This window comes from Hipposideros armiger, unplaced genomic scaffold, assembly GCF_001890085.2.
Source record: "Hipposideros armiger isolate ML-2016 unplaced genomic scaffold, ASM189008v1 scaffold_486, whole genome shotgun sequence".
Lineage (NCBI taxonomy): Eukaryota > Metazoa > Chordata > Mammalia > Chiroptera > Hipposideridae > Hipposideros > Hipposideros armiger.
Genome location: NW_017731836.1, coordinates 920,209 through 933,140, shown reverse-complemented (window position 1 = coordinate 933,140; position 12,932 = coordinate 920,209). Strand labels below are relative to the sequence as shown.

At 42.0% G+C, this 12,932-nt stretch overlaps 1 protein-coding gene across 1 annotated transcript in view; it reads left to right on the top strand.

Moving 5' to 3' along the window:
- The window catches only part of BTD (biotinidase), a 40,997-nt gene that overhangs the window by 468 nt on the left and 27,597 nt on the right, over nt 1-12,932 (top strand). The window lies entirely within an intron of this gene.

Sequence of the window (12,932 nt, the reverse complement as noted above, 5' to 3'; positions counted from 1 at the left end):
AAGCAAGAGATATACAATATGTAGTAACTTTCCCAGAAGCATTAGACCCAGACCATGCTTCAGACTCCCAGTGTTATACTTGATTCACTGTTGAGCCCGCAGGCCACAAGAGATAAGGAGAGCCTCCTGAATCTAGTTACTTTTGACCTTTGTTTTCGCTAACCCTTGCCAATAACCCACATTACTCTCCACTCTTCTCTTTCCAAAGTCAGAAAATGTGGGCTTTTGTAAGTCTTAAGTTCAGTCCCTACCTACAGCCAGCCCCTGCAGCTGATAACTTTTTTTTTTTTTAAGGTTTTATTGGGGAATTGGGGAAGGAGACCAGCGAAATTGTTGTTCTTCAATCTTCATTGTGGAGGGCGCCAGTCGCCATCTGGCTTCTTGTGGGCAGCTCGTGGCCTCTAAGCTCAAGGTGCTGTGTTCAATCTTAGTAGCGGGTGGGTCTAGCCCACCATCGAACAGACAGTCTTGTTACACCAGCTGAGCCATCCTGCCACCTGTTGGCAGCTCAGCTCAAGCTCAGCTCAGGCGCAGCGTCACTGGCCCATGTGGGAATTGAACCGGCAGCCCTTTGTCAGAGCTCGCGCTCTTAAGCCAACTCTTAACCAACTGAGCCACTCGGCCAGCCCCTCATAACCTTTTTTTTTTTAAGATTTTTATTGGGGAATTGGGGGGATGGGAACAGTGCTGGGGAATTGGGGGAAGGGGAACAGACAAGTTGCTGTCCTTTTGTTCTTCAATCTAGTTGTGGAGGACGTTGCTTCACTGGCCCAAGTTGGCACCATCATTGTGCTCTTCTCTGGCGAGGCAGATCAGTCGCCGGCTTCTGGACGGCCGCTCACTGCGGCTACTGGCTGCTCACGCTGGCTGCTGGCTACATACGGTAGCCCATGGCAACCCACTGCCACAGGGGCTGCAGCCCACGCCGTCGCCGGCGACTCACGGCAGCCCAGCTCCAGGTTGAGCTGTTGTTCAGCATCTTAGCTGTGGAGGGCAGTGTCACTGGCCCTCACATGTGGGATCCGAACCGGGGCCCTCTGGCATCCCAAGCGAGTTCTTAACCATCGCGCCACTCGGCCGGCCCCCCTCATAACCTTTTAAAACACAGTTTTGAGTGAAAGATGCTTGCCATATGCAATTTCTGAGACTGGCCTCAGAGTCGTTAGACTATCTGCTCAGTAACAAAGTCTCCAATCATAACAAAGAGTGGAACTGTAAATATTTGAGGATTTGAAGTGTTTTAAAGCAAAGGCCAGTAATATGTGGAAGGTAAAGAGACAGAGAGGGGAGTGGGGTCATGGGTAATGAAATGAATGAAAAGCATCAGAAGTGAAACAATTTCCAAACCCAGAGATTTTCAAATTGTAGTCCTGGGCCCTTCCAAAAGATCTGACCCTCCACATTTGAAGGCCTAATTCTCACCCCAAGCAGAGAAGAATGAAATGGTTGCCTCCCTGCATTTGGGGACCTAGCCTAAAGTTAGTCCATCTAAGAGATCTCTTGGAGACTCAGAGTTCATCTAAAAAGTAAATGCAGATTTTGCATCCTACTCCAGAATGTATCCATATTTTAATATTAAATGATCCTTTTATTTAGGTAAAATATACAATTAAATGTACAGATCTTAAATGTTAGATGAGTTGTGACAATTGTAATATACCTATGTAACCAGCACTCAAAATAAAAATGACATTTTAAACTATTTGCCTGTCAAGTAAAATTGGCATTTCAGAAAGATGCAAAACGTTCTTTGCGTGGCTTTGAACAGTCCTTGGTGCAGAGTCCCTGTCCCTGATTAAGAAGTTTCAAGTAAAAAACAAATGGACACCAGCCTTGAAAATTCCCTGAGCAGACAAAACCAGTTTAGTTGTACAAAAAAGCTTAATTGAGCTGATTTTGCAAGACTAACTGACCTAGATCATTTTGTGCTTAATTATGCCTCTGGAAATCATAAGCAAAACTTGAACTGTTTCCCAAAATTGATACAAGATAACCACTGAAAATTCTAATAGTATAAACAGTCATTGCTTTCTCACTGCATAAGCTGCTTTTTAGCATACCCCTGAGCCTCATTCCATATTTTGGTTTGAGTTCTTCCTGTTTGCAAACTGTCTTTTTGATGAGTGCACAATAAACTTTTACTAATCACTACTTCAGTGATTCCTTGGTTATACTTATGTATTTCTGAACTTTTGACAGAAGCATGAACCCCATCCCCTCTATTAGGTAGGATTGTTTATATTTAGTACCTGTGTGACAATTTCTACCCCTATTACATCAGAATCATTTGGAAAGCTTTTAAAAAACGCAGTTGCTTGGGCTCTATCCCACATCTTCTACATAAGTGTCTTACGACAAGTTAGGCACCTGTATTTTTTTAAAGCTGCCATCCAATTTTGATTTGCAGCCTGACTTAAGAACCACTAGCTCTGTACTTATGTTGGAGGCATGAGTTAATAATATGTATGATTGTCTGTTACCCAACTAATACTGTTGACTAATTTGGACTTACAAGTTCAAGATCAGTTTGACCATTGGCAGCACAGACTGTATAGATGGTAGTCAACTCCTGGAAACTTTGTTCACTTCTGTGTCAAAAGAAATACTGACAGAATCACTCAATGTAAAGCATGGTGAAACTGAACTATGAATTGGAATAAATTCCTTGAATTCTGATTAACTGGTTTTGCAAAAGGAAAAATGCTCAACTGACTGGATTCTGCCCTTTAGAAAGGGGAAAAGTTAATAAGACTGTTTAAACTTGCTTTCACCTTTACACCTTTCAGTCCAGGGTGCAATGTTCCTGTGTTTACTTGAGTCTCATGATTCAGCAGAAGTGAGCAAAATCCTCACCCGCGGGATTAGCAGGCACTCGGAGCACCTCCTTTCAATCCAATTGTAATGGGAAGATTTCAGGATTCTTTTGTAATTTATCCAAGGCCCTTTATGCAGATTTTGTTAAGGATTAACCACATTCTTTATTACTTTCATTGGTAATTTTATTTTGTTGGGTATTTTATTGGGATTTTATTTGTTTTTGTTTATTTATTGGTGGAAGGAGTTCAAAGGAGGAATAGGTTTGATTTTTTTTTTAAAGAAAAGGCTAAAGTTATGAGCGCAGAGTAAGTCATCACAGAGTTTTCATACTGATTATTCTATTTGTGGGTTCTGGAACTGAGATTGTAAGAGAGTTATTTGGTGGCTTTTTTACATCTTGGTGAAGACAATATCTAGGCAACCAGGTAATTTAGTAATAAGAGTTGCAAATATGGTGCCTGGAGAAAATATACTCTCTAACTATTTAAAACGGAGCTCTTACAGGTGGCAGGTAACCTTAGGCCCCCAAATTACGTCTTAATTTCAGTAAACTAAGGACACTAAAAATTCTTGTGATTATTTGAAAGCATACCACTAGCTAACCCAGTGAGAAATAATCTCGCAAACAGTTTATCAAAATATGAAGTGTGTGGTTATTATCAAATGAAGAAATGCATTAGGGGTTTTGTGATGCATTATAGAATGGCTGAAATAAAAGAAGAGAAAGCTGAAATGGACTATCTTAAACACAAACAAAAAGCAAGCAGCAATAACAAAACAGGAAATCTATGTAGAACATTATTTTAAAAAACCAACATTGACAATGGTACAGCAGAAAATGTGCTGTAGGAAATATATCGACATAAACAGAACAGGAAATAAAATAATAAAATGGTTCTTAGACTAAAACAGATTAAATTGATTTTGTTTGCTTCTCATTAAATTTATGGACTGCAAAGTACCAAAGCTTAGACATGGACTTGAAGCAAAACCAGTGAAAAGCAACTTTATTATCAAGCCGTCAGGGACCGATTTAATGCCTTTTAGTAGTGGACAGGCTCTGGGGATTTTTTCCAGTTACCTCTAACCTAGAGAAAAGCTGGGTTTCTGCCCTTGGCCTTGGTCCCACAAGCTATTTACCTTTGCTCCGGCATTTTAATGCCAGCGAAAACCAGAGCAGGGAGCACTTCAGGGGCAGAAACTGAAGGAAAATTGTTTCCCAGTTTTGGCTTTGTCTTCATTCATTGTGTGTTTTGTTTGTTTGTTTGTTTGTTTGTTTGTTTGTTTTAAAGCAAATTTGTGTAGTTTGACAGTAATCATTGCTGATCAGGATGTAAAATGCGCTAGAAAATAGTGAAAACTGGATATCATACTATGAGGACATATCAGACTTATCTCAAATGGCTTAGAAACCATAATATAGTATTTCTCAATATGGTAGAATTCCACACTTAGGAGTGGCCCACAGGGTTGGGACTGGGGGGTGGTGGTGAGGGGAGCAGCTGTCACCTATGAAACCTGGTACCAGTACATAAATGTTTTCTGTTTTCATTTGTTTTCTTCTCCCTGCCATTAACCTTCATTGCAGCCCCTTTCTTGAGATTTTTAAATTGTACCGGATTGTTTTGCTTTTAATCTGTTCTCTGTGTCAGCAACACAACGAATCAGTTCTAGGGCAGAACCTCTTTTAGGTTAGGGGTTGGACTGGGGTGTAATCCCAGGTGAGGGACGTCTTCATGACGAAGAACTCAAGCCCTTAAACGTCTTTCTGCATCAAACCTCTTTGGAGTTTAACTGTGATTCATTGTTTTAATTGCTTTTTTATATATACTTAACATTTATGACATCTTTCAGACACATGAATAGGAACCAAGATTAATACACACCCTTGTACCCAGCCCCTAGCTGAAGAAATACATTTCAAATACCTTGGAACTCTCTGTGATTCCCTCCCCCATTGCATCTCCTTCCTTATGCTGCAGAGGTAACCACTATCTTGAATACGGTGTTGATAATTCTCCCATTATCCATTCTGTAGGTGATGGACATTTAGGTGTGTTTAGTTTTTCAGTGTTATAAACAGTTCTCTCTGACCAATCTTGCATGTTTCCTTGTGCACATGTGTGAGTTTTTATGTATATGTGTTTAGAGGTGGGCCATCATCAATTTTACTAGATAGTTTATGTATATGTATCTAGAGGTGGGTCGTCATCAACTACATATCACCAAATTGGTCTCTCAAGTTATTTTAACAATTTATACTCCCACCATCTGTATATAAGAACTGCCCCCTTTCTCCACATCTTCGATTGTGGAATTAAAATTTTTTTGCCAAGCTGAAGGATGTGATATGGCTTCTCATTTCCACTTCCCTGACTGCTGATGAAGATATATCTATATCATTACTGATATAGATAACGTATAAATTCAGAATATTTCATGGAACTTGATAAACTGATCCTATAATATGTATGAAAGAGAAAAGGGCCAAGAATAGATCTAGAAGGCAGAATAATGGCCCCTCAAACATGTTCACATCCTAATCCCCAGAACCTGTATGTTAGGTTACAGGGCAAAGGGGAATTAAGGTTACTCAACCGCTGACTGTGAGACGTGGAGATTATCCTGGATTATCTGGGTAGGCTCAGTGTAATCACTTGTGTCCTAATGAGTGCAAGAGGGAAGCCGAAGACCAAGAATCAGAGGGATGGCAGCATGAGAAGGACTTAGCTCAGTATTGCTCACTTTGAAGATGGAGCCAAGAATGTGGGAAGCCATTAGAAGCTGGAAGGAACCAGGCGCAGATTCTCTCCTAAAATCTCCAGAAAACAAGGCAGTCCTGCCAACACCTTGGTATTTATTATCCCAATGAGACCTATTTCAGATTTCTGAACTACAGACCTATAATAAATCTGTGTTTTTTTAATCCATTAAGTTTATGATAATTTGTTATAGCAACCATAGGGAACTAATTACAATAGACAAGATGGTTTCAAAAGAATAAACTAGGACTTGTCCTACCAACATAAAGACTTATTTTAAAAATATAGACATTAAGGTAGTATAGGATTGGTATTGGGCTAGGAAAGGAACAGGGAGTCCAGAGACAGCCATATATGGAAACTTGATAAATGGCATTGTAGATCACTGGGATAAGAATGAGCTATACTATAAATGGTGCTTAGACAATGGATATTTTGGTAAATTGACTACAAAAATGGCAGCAATTAGTCCGCTATCTGATAATGTGAATTAAGTTGATATACTTTCTCATATTAAATGAGTCATCATTCTTGTGATAAACCCAACTTGGTCATGATGATTTTCTTTTTATACATTACTTAGTTCATTTTGCTATTATTTTTATTTAGGCTTTCTACATTTGTATTTGAGAGAGAGAGAGTCAACTACTGTTTTCCCTTCTTGAATTATCCTTATCTAGCTTGGATCTCAAGGCTATACCATCTTTAAAAAAGTTTTTGGAACAATTTGTATAAAATATGTATGTATAAAAAAATGATATAATATGTATGTTTCCCTTAAATGTTTGGGAACATTCATTCCCCTGAAAGGTAGACCACGATTGGTGCTTTTAGAGAGAGCCTTTGGTAATTTAATTCTTCTTCTGTAATTGGTCCGCTTCATTTTTCTGTCTTTTTTGGACTTAGTTTTGGTAAGTTGTATTGCCTAGAAAATTATGCATTTTATGCACATATCCATTCAGCATATATTTGTCCCAGAACATCCAATATTCAGTTCTAAAATCTCTGTTGTTATCATAGTTATGTTTCCTTTTAATTTTTTCTTAATGTTCATATATGTGTTTATTGCTTTGTCCTTGATCAGTCTTGATGGAGGTTTGTTTATTTCATTAGTCTTTTCCAAGAATCAGTTTTGTTCCCAAGGCTTCTTGGGGTAATGGCCAGTTTCAGATCTGAGCCAGGAAATGTATAAGATAAGCTGGGATGTCTTGTAATGTCAGATTACTAAGAAGCTATGAGAAGCTTCTAGGGTAATGTCAAGAGGAATCAAGAGCCAACTTGAAGAGGTTACCACTGGCAAGGATGGGATAGTTTGAGTTTCAGTAATGATAATAATTGCAATGGCAAGAAACCTACCAAATATGTTTAAATCCATGAGTTCAAAATGATATTTTTAAAAAATTGGTCACCTTCAGAGAATAATAGAGAACCAATTCATTATCTTGAAAACTAATTTTGAAAGCAATGGGAGAGAGAGTCTAGCATATATCCTGTCTTTCTTATATGAACTGTACTGCTAGATAACTAAATAGTGGATAAAATCTCTTTATAAAAGGTATTCCAATTAATAAGTAAAAATATAATGATAGAATACCAGCATTTCACAGCCCCCAAGGAATAGATAAAGACATAAACACCAATATGCTGTGCTATGATCATGAAAAGAGAGCCAGACATATGCTTCGTGATGAAAGAACACACTACCACCCATAGTCTTGCTAAAGGGATAGAAGCTGAGTCTGATCCAGTCTTTGGATCTGGCTGCCAATTTGCAAGAAATACCACGGAAAGAGGAAAAGTTTGAAGATTTTGCATGTGTGAAAAGCAAAATCCATTCTGTTGGAAAATCTGCAAGTCAAATGAGCAGGCTACTTCAGCAGATTGATTTTTAAGAAAATAAAAAGAATGGACAAGGACCTCTAGATTAAAAGAGAATTAAAATGTATATCAATTTTTTTTCCATCGGGAAGACTAAACTATAATGGCTTAGGGATGTACATTGGGTGATGAAGCTTTTATTATTATTTTTTAAGGCAGTAGTAAGTATAAAAGGGTAATGGTTACTTGGCCACTTATGGGTAGAGTTGCCAGCTTTCAAAAAACAAAACAAGACACCCAGGATTCTCAGTTAAATTTGAATTGCAGATAAACAGTGAATAATTTTTTAGTGTAAGTATACCAACATACTTGTTTACCCAGAATTCAAACTGAACTGGGCCTCCTGTATTTTATCTGGCAAAATGTTGATTTCATTCAACATGGTAATGCAGCTTACTTCGTATCAGAGCCAGCCGATAAGATCGAACAGTCCTGAGCGGGGGCGTTAGGATTAAAAAAGAGACAGAACAGAGAGTTACCGGGGAGGACTCCAGTAAATACTGAAGCCCCGAGTTTATTTTCCAACACCCTTATATACATCCAGGGTAGTGCAAAACAGAAGGGATAAACATGCATTACCTCCTTTAAAAGTAGATCACTAACTATCTACTAGATACTTAAAAGATCAGAGAGACCTTAGGGGGTAAGCCTCCCAGAACATTTCCTTCCATTAACCCAAATAGCTACAAATCTTCTGTGTCTACCAAGGAACTGGCTACTCACCACGTACCTCAGTGTTAAGTAAACATCTTCCAGGTGCAAAAAGGAGCAAAACAAGTAATGCATCACTAAAGCCAGCCTGCATGGCTCCCAACAACTTCCCAGCCTTTTTTTTGTAGCTAACAGTAGGCCTGAGTCCTCTCGTGGGCCAAAGCAATTGACGTGAAGTCAGTGGACAGGGTTTTGGGGAAGCTGACTGAACCAGCAGATACCCATTTACTCTTCTTCCAGCCAACTTCTATCTTCAGAGCCACCAAGAGAGAAGGATCCCAGGTAGTAGGTAACATCAAGGAGCTCACTCCTATCTTTGTCAGGTTTTGTTATCAGAATTTTATCACTTCATAAGAAAAAACTTTAATTCTTTTACCATATGTCTGGAACACTAAGTAACTTTGGAATATCTGCTTCTTTACAGCTAGTAAGAATCCCTCTGGAAACTATCTGGGCCTGTTTCGAGGGTGGAAAATGGGAGGGAATATTTGTTATTCTGTTATTGTTGACTTGGTTCAGTTTTCTTTTTTTTTTTTTTTAAGATTTTTTTTATTGGGGAGTTGGGGGATGGGAACAGTGCTGGGGAATTGGGGGAAGGGAAACAGACAAGTTGCTGTCATTTTTTGTTCTTCAGTCTAGTTGTGGAGGACATTGCTTCACTGGCCCAAGTTGGCACCATCATTGCGCTCTTCCCGGGCGAGGCAGATCAGTTGCCGGCTTCTGGACGGCCGCTCACTGCGGCTGCTGGCTGCTCACGCTGGCTGCTGGCTACACACGGTAGCCCATGGCAACCCACTGCCACAGGGGCTGCAGCCTACGCCGTCCCCGGCGACTCACAGCATCCCAGCTCCAGGTTGAGCTGTTGTTCAGCATCTTAGCTGTGGAGGGCAGTGTCACTGGCCCTCATATGTGGGATCCGAACCGGGGCCCTCTGGCGTCCCAAGCCAGTTCTTAACCATCGCGTCACTCGGCTGGCCCAGTTTTCTCTTTTATCTGATGTAAATTTTGCTAAAATTCATTTTCCTTGGAAATTATCCATTTTTTCTTAGTTGTCAAGTTTGTCAGCATATAATTGAATAAAGAGATTGTTCATTATTATTTTAACTTCTTATGCATTTGTAGATATTTCCTTGTTATTACCTATTTTGCACGTTTCTTTTTTCTTAATTAGATTTATCTATATAGCTAATTGATCTATATAAATGTGTTTATTTGTTTCCAGGAGCAACCTCTTGGACTTGTTTATTCCATCACTTTTCTACTTTCTAATTTATTAATTTCCACTTTTATTTTATCTTTTTCCTTTTGCTTTCCTGTGTACTACACTACTTTTCCCTACCCCATCCACCTTTTTTCAGTTTTATAACTTCTATGTTCTCAAGTTTATAACGTTTTCATTGTGTTGTATAAATATTTTATGTTTAAAGCTGATGGTCAGTTCTTTTGTCATATTTCTATTTACCTCTTGGTTGACAGAAGTTGATCCTCTATGCATTTTTAAAAGAAAGGCTGATGAGAATAATAGTTCCTGAGCTCTTGCATATTTATACCTATTACCTCTTATCTTTATACGTCAACCAGCATTTGGCACAGTATAAAATTCCTGATTTGTTTTATCTTTTCCAGAAGGACTCTATAGGCTTCTACAAGCATTAATGTTATCGTGGTACAGTCTGAGGACAGCCTGAGTTTTTGCCCTTATAAATGCCCTTGATCTTTTTATTTGGCGTCCCAAAGGATTCTTATTTTATCTTTAAAAATCAGGAATTTTACTAGGCTATGTCCTGGTGTTGACGTTCTGTTCCTTTCTTTCCTGAATTTTGGTGTGTGCTTTCAGCCTATAAATTCAAATCTGCTTTTATTTCTGGATAGTTTTCTTCAGTTACGTCTTTAAACATTTTTCCTGTTTCAGTATGAATTATCTATTGCTGTATTGTGGCAGTGGGCCCTAGACAAAGGCCTTTCCAGACCATGTGGTCACTAAGGATTTCGCGCGGGCTTCAGACAAAGACATTCCTGGACTGTACGGTTATCAAGACTTCTGCATTTAATGTTTCCAAATTCCTATCTCACCCACGAGCCAGTCAGGAACTGGCACAATAACCACATGTTCTAATAATAAATCTTAGCTGCCAACCTGGAAACTTCAGGGTATATAGCCCCGAGTCCCACCCGGGTCAGGGCTCAGCCTCTGGATGTGAATCCTCTGAGCCAGTGCCGACATTAATAAAAGTTGCTTCCCACGCCTTGGTGTCCTGTCTCTTTGTCTGGGTTCCCCGCAACATAATTGGGGGCTTGCCCGGGAGACAGAGACGGCGATATTTTCGCCTCCCTTGTCCCTGGGGCCTGGCTTCCCCGGACGAGAGGGGACGTGCACTCTACTTGGCACCAGCGACTCTTGTCCGTCAGTGGGGACGTCTCCCCTGCCAGTCACGGGGGACCCACCCGGGAGCATAAAGGAGCCCTGAGGGCTACGGGAACCAACTTTGGAGCACCACCTGACCAGGCAGGTAAGGACCCAGGTCACTTGGTAGCCTGTCCATCAGCGGACAGTAGGGGAGACTGATCAGCTCCCGGAGTCACCTGAGTATCTCAGTTTCTGAGAGAAACCGTGACTCCTAGGAACAGGGCGGCGGGTGGAGAATGAATGTGTTTGAGTCTGTGTGAATGAGACGCAGCCTGCCTGCAAAGCGAGTGTGGAATCCCGATCCGCGGGTCCGTGGTGCACCTCATATGGCTTAGGGTGGTATCGCTAAATTGTCCCGTACAGTTTGGGGATGCAAGTCGAGGACTTGTATCAACCCACCAATGCGAAGAGGCATCTGAGAATTCCCGCAAGGGAAGCAGCTGGAGACGGACGAAGTGAATCTCTGAGTGTGTCACGCCAATTTTGGATGGTTGCCATGGGTGGGTGACAGAGTACTCAGACTCCATTAGGATGTATGTTAAAAAATTTTAAGAAGGGATTCTCGGGGGATTATGGCGAGATGATCTCCCAAAAGCTCCGTACCTTCTGTGAGATTGATTGGCCGTCATTCAGTGTCGAATGGCCAGCAGAGGGAAACTTAGACAGAGAGCTCATTAGGAAAGTTTACCTCATTGTTACCGGCAGCCTCGGTCACCCCGATCAGTTCCCTTACATTGACTCATGGGAGGCTATTGCACATACCCGACCCCCTTGGTTGAAGTCCTGTTTGGAAAACCAGAGCAAAATTCTTTTGGCACGTGCTATAATCCCCTCACGGAAGCCGCCTAAGGAAAAAAACAGAAGGACAAAAGTCCACCTGTCTTCAGACCCGGAGGAAATCCTACCTCCTTATTTGCCAATTTACTCACCCCTTCTGCAATTGGAGCCGCTAGCCCAGCCCCCAGCTTCGCCCTGGCTGTCTCCACCTCCTCCGCCCACCACGCCCTTCCCCGAGTTTTTTTCCATGCCTCTGCCACCAGTCCTGACCCCCTACGGGCCCACAGATAAGTGGCTGCAGACGAAGGGCCCTGAGACTGGTGCTCTCCAGTTCCCCCTACGGGAAACCAGAGGCCCCATCTACTATGATCAGGACGGCCAGATACAGGGAGGCCACCGCATTTTTGTATACCAGCCCTTCTCAACTACTGATATCTTAAATTGGAAAAATCATACCCCATCATTTACAGAGAAACCACAGGTATTGACTCCTCCTTCAGTCAATCATTCAAACGAATCGGCCCACTTGGGCTGATTGTCGCCAGCTCCTCCTAACTCTCTTCAACACTGAGGAGCGCCGGCGAGTCACCCAGGGAGCTATAAAATGGCTAGAGGAACATGCCCCACCCGGGACCTTAAACATTCAAGTGTATGCCCAAAATCATTTCCCTGAGGAGGACCCACAGTGGGACCCCAACAATGACCAGGACTTCCAGATGCTGGAACAGTATCAAGAAGCCCTTATAGGAGGCTTAAAGGATGGTAGCAAAAAAAGCATCCATATGAATAAGATCTCTGAAGTCCTCCAGGGCCAGAGGAGAGCCCAAGCCAATTTTATGAAAGTCTGTGAGACATTTCGTCTCTACACTCCCTTTGACCCTGAGATTGTTGAGAATCAGCAGATGGTCAATGCTGCTTTCGTCGGGCAGTTCCAGGGCGACATCCGGTGGAAACTTCAGAAACTGGATGGATTTGCTGGCATGAATATCAGCCAGCTCCTCGAAGTGGTGACAAAAGTCTATGTCAATCGTGACCAGGAGGCTCACCGAGAGGCGGATCGGAAGATGAAGAAAAAGGTGGACTTGCTGGCTGCTGCACTTGTTGAAAGGTCTGTGACCCCAGGACAAAACGCCATTCCAAACCTGGGACTACCCCAGCGAGGGCGACGTCAAGTGGGGCCACACTCTGGGAGGCCAAGGCTGGGACACGACCAATGTGCTTACTGCCACCAACTGGCCACTGGAAAAATGAATGTCCTCCGCTGTTGGGGAGGATGCCAACAGGTCCGAGTCCCTGAAGGTGGGGTTGAGTCACTCACGGCCATTACCAGCCGCCCCAACAGATGCCAGGCCCTTCTGGAGACGACTTCATTGGACATGCTGGCATGGAAGAATACAGAGAAGAGTAGGCCAGACCGGGCTCCTCCAGTTAGGCCCCCAGGAGCCTATGGTCCTAATGTTAATTGGGGCCAACCCATTGACTTTATGGTTGACACAGGTGCTGAACATTCTGTTGTAACACAGCCTATAGGCCCCCTCTCCCAAAAGCAGGTCACCATCACGGGTGCCACGGGAGGACGA